Raw genomic sequence first — 4723 nt, forward strand, 5'->3', positions numbered from 1 at the left:
AAGAAGCCACTTGGGAGCAAGAAGATTAAATCAAGGAGAAATACCCTCATCTTTTTCAGTAATCAAATACAAAAATTTAAAGGACTAAATTTCCTTAAGGGGAGGAAAATGTAATAATCCTAAATTTTTGAGAATGAAAAACAACAACACCAACAACAACAACGACAATGACAACGACAACGATAATGACGATGACGATGATAACAATGACGACGACAACAACGACAACGACGACAACGACAACGACAACGACAACAACAATGACAATGACAATAACAACAATAACGACAATGACGACAACAACAACAATAACAATAACCATAATAAGAATAATAGTATTGATACTATATGATCATGCCATACCCCAGCAGCATAGGACCCCTATGGATCACTATTAGATTTTGTTATCAATCTCAATAAACTCGTCATTCAATGCCCCTGACACCCAATTCTAACCCTCTTTCTATCTCTCGGCCCATTCCATTCTCTCTCCCCCTAGCTAAACTAGGGAGAAACCCACACCAGCATTCCTCTCACCTTGCCTCCACCCATCTCTTTCTCCTTTTCATCATGTAGAGCATGCCCCCTAGAGAGAGAGCGAAAAGGAGCTCGTTAGTTGTTAACACTCTGTGGGACACAGATCTTTATCTGATATTCAGTGGGTAAGAGACAGAGGGGGTTTTACAGTGCATACGTGGTCTCCATCCGAGTTACAATGGCCATGGGAGTAGGACCACGAATGGGCTTGTCCATGGCTTCTTCATTCTTGGACCAGAGAGATTCATTGCTTCAAAAAATCCATAGCCAAGGATTTGTTCTTTGTGTGCTAGAACTTGATACCCTATTTGTGGGCCTCTCTCACTTTCGCCTATGAGAAAACCATTACTAAACCAGGACTGGTGCGTCTTCTCTGGTGGTTTTGAACCAGACTCAGCAGCTTGATGGGATTGGGATAAGGAAGAAAAGTATCATAGGTATCAAGAACATCAATGTATATGCATTTGGTGAGTTTTGGATTCACTCATGTTCATATTTTCGTTTGTTTTATTTTTTAAGGCCTGCATTCTCTTTAGGTTCTCGTTGAATTGCTTCCTGGCTGAGGAATTTTGGATTCGATTTCTAGGATTCTTTAATGTTCTGGATCATTGTTTTATTTTTCTTTTTGTTTTTGGGATTTAAACTTGAGTGAGCATTGGGTTAATTCCTTCATTGGTGTGTGAATTGAATGATATCTGAATTGATGAGGCTATGTTGCAATTGAATCAGAATCATTAAAGAGCTGTTCATTTTGTTTTGGCTACTTAAATTTAGCAAGTGAATTATTGATAAAGTATATCATGGTAATTTCTTTATTTTTTATTTTTTAAAGAAAATATTCAAATTTGTAAATTTGTCTGTAATTTTCAATACTGTGACTTAAGATACAAGCATAAGAGATCCAAACCCATGAAGCTATGTAAGGGTTTGGCCCTTCCTTGGACAATTTATTGTGTTGCCAAATTGAACTCAATTTTTATTTATTTCCTAAATACTTTCTACTTTACCTTTGTAGCAAATTAGAAGCTATTGCAGTGAAAAGCTCCTGAATATTGAGCTTTTGCAGTGAAAAGCTCCTGAATATTGAGCTTACCTTTTTGAGCTTTTTGTCTCACATCATTTGTAGTGTCTGTTCTTATTAGTGAACTATGAGTAATTAATCCCAATTTAGGGATCGAAAATGTCATTCCCTGTTTGAAAATCTGTTATGAAGTGCTTAATTTGGGAAATGCAGTTCAATATATATATATATATATATATATATATATATATATATATATATATATATATATATATATATATATATATATATATATATCTATATATATATATAAAAGAGTTGACTGAGTTCAACATATTTTATTCATTATCACAATTGCACTGATTGTCTCAAGTCAAATGATGGAATCTGATAATTGAAGTATAATTCCCAAGCATCAAAAGCACATGATCGTTAAGTGAGTTTGTTGCTTGGGTTCTAACTAGTCATTACTTTGAGATGCATGAACTAGTGATATAATTTTTCCAACCACTTATTATTAAGTTTAATAATGACAAATTGAATGATATTGATATATGTGAATGGAATTGTTTAATAGTGTAGAGAATTTTTGTTGCTTACATTGTATACAAGTTTCAATGCTCTTGCTTCTTCTATTGCAAAACAGTGTAGACATTTTTTGTTGCTTCTTCCGGTGTTAACAATGTACTGTTATACATCACACTATATACTTTGTATACATTTCTTGTTGTTGGTCCTCTGCCTTGATGGAATGCTTCATTATATTTAATGCTCTTGCAAGAATTTGTTTCAAGCCTCTTGTTTCTTCTAGTGCAAAACAGTGCAGAGACATCCATAGAAAATGCCATATGCAGTGATCTAATATTCCCATGTGCGATCTAAAATTTCATATGCATAACAATGTGGAAACATCCAAAGAAAATTCCATATGCAATGATCTAATATTTCCATATGCAGTGTAGAGACATCCATAGAATTTGTTTCATTACCTTTAACATTCCCATATGCAGTGATCAAAGATTTCACTACAAGCTGCTGTAGATGCAATTGGCAGTTAATAGACATTCATAAAAAATGAATTAGCAAAACTATCACCACAAACAGGCTGTCATCAACATAAAAACACTCCAAAAGACAACCAAGCAAAATCCTAAAGTGAACTACATCATATGATAGACTCTGGATTGGGGAATAAACTGTTACATCCTGACTATGCTTGGAGATTACTTTCATCTGCTTACTAACTTGTGAGAATGTGTTGTTTCCTATCTTCTCATTGTAATGTCTCTCAACTCGTATGAAGTTTATTTGTTTTTCTTGAAGGATGTACTATAGGTGCACCAGCCCAGGTTGTAGGATAAAGTTGCAGGCACACACTAAAGAACAATAGTCCAAGACTACTTTTTGATTTGGTTATTTTTGTGGCGCCATGGTTCTTTTGTGTCATTCATCAAAACTCTCACATTAATATGCACCTAATGTTCTCCAGGCCAATCTGTTTTTTGATTTATATTCTATAGATGCGGACTTTGTCTCAGTGTTAATTTTATGAGTATGTACTTATTATTTGAAACTACAATAAACTGAATTGCTTGTTCATTTTGGTAATTCTATTGAGAATAATGCTTGTTGTATTTGGTGCTTTTCCTTCTTAATACTAGCTTGGATAAAAGGACCTTAATCCCAATCGTGAGTGTCAATGTAAACTTCACTTTTAGCCAATGAATATAAACCAGTCCTAAACTTGATTATTTGTAGGTTTTGGTCTTTTTGTAATTTCTCTCTTTCATCTGGAGTAACTCTTTGTGAAGTCGTGCCAATTGCCTTTCTTGACATGCACTTAGTGATCAGTTAGTGGAAGTCACTCTGGTCTTTCCCCCGCAACAGAATGCACTTAGCAATTTGCATCGGAAATGCACATGTCTTATGTATCTTAAAAACTTGGGAGAAATTTAATAACTGGTGAGCTATTGCCTTGTATTATGAATATTGAAGAGATGATATTGTCCTCCATTTCCAGAGGATGTAGTTGAGATGAAGGACCAAAACAACCTTCCACATACACACAAGAGGGAGAGACGAGAGAGAGAATAATTGAACATTATCAACGAACAAAAAAATGGAACACACAGAATACAAAGAGAAAAGTTTTCGAATGAGAGAAAAATAGGACAATACCCAAAGAAAAAGTAAAATAAAATCAATATACACAAACACAGGCAGTACAAAGAGGAAAGTGTTTTCACTGAGAGGGAGATATATGAATCTATAGCTTTAAAATGATCTGAATTCAATTCAGATAAACAATTGGGTTCAATACACCACGAAGAAGTCACCCAAGCATGATCCATGCATATCATGAATACAGATAAGAAACTTTTATATACCTTCAATATAACAAAGACCAGAAAGGCTCAGGGCATCCAAAAATGACCATAAGAAAGCTTAATACAAATATTAGTCATGATCCATCCTGTTTTCATAAAATTGTCAAAATTCAAAGTATTTCTTTGAAACAGTTGTTTGAAGACATTTTTCAGCACCTTGGTCCCCGGTCAATAAAGCCTAACGTACTGTGGAAATTCCAACAGTCGCAAAATGGCCCTAAAACTGCTCATGATCTTCATGAGCACTCTTAAAAGTCCCCTACCAAGTTTCCTCGCATTCCGCCATGTCTAAAGCAGTGCAAACTAAGAAATAGTTTAAGCAGAATCAACCTCTAGCTTGCTGAAACGGACCCCTATAACTAGAACTACATTTTTTATGCATAAAATTATTGTGGCGCCATTAGATCCAGCATGGTTGAAAACCTCAAGGGGTCAAATTTCAGCTTAAACGGACATTTCAAAAAGAAGTTATAGGCAAAAGAGCGAAAATGGAGGAGCTGCACGCTATTCCCGTGCGGCCGCCCTGCCACTCATCTCCATTGAAAGGGCAGTCACGAACAGTGACTTTCGATGCTCATATCTCACCCGTCTTGAGTCAAATCGTGCTCAAATTTTGTGAGCATGTTCGTCTCGTCAAGACGAGCATTTTAATATGTGGCATGCCCCGCGACAACGCCTGAGCACGAAGCAAAACTAGAGAGACGTTGTTGATCCGTGAAGAAAGTACAGGAAAATCAGCAGTGTCGTGTATCACTCGAGCAGCCAAATCACACCTCTC

The 4723-nt window shown here is 35.8% G+C and overlaps 1 long non-coding RNA gene across 1 annotated transcript; it reads left to right on the plus strand.

Annotated features, from left to right (window-relative positions):
* The first annotated feature begins 457 nt into the window (after positions 1-457).
* On the plus strand, positions 458-3190 carry LOC148782381 (uncharacterized). The gene is made up of 2 exons (XR_016053432.1): positions 458-1004; positions 2882-3190. It is a non-coding gene; the product is annotated as an uncharacterized LOC148782381 (long non-coding RNA).
* The last annotated feature ends 1533 nt before the right edge of the window (positions 3191-4723 follow it).

This window comes from Amborella trichopoda, chromosome 4, assembly GCF_054954075.1.
Source record: "Amborella trichopoda isolate Santa Cruz 75 chromosome 4, AtrichopodaSantaCruz75HAP2 v2.0, whole genome shotgun sequence".
NCBI classification, from domain to species: Eukaryota; Viridiplantae; Streptophyta; class Magnoliopsida; order Amborellales; family Amborellaceae; genus Amborella; species Amborella trichopoda.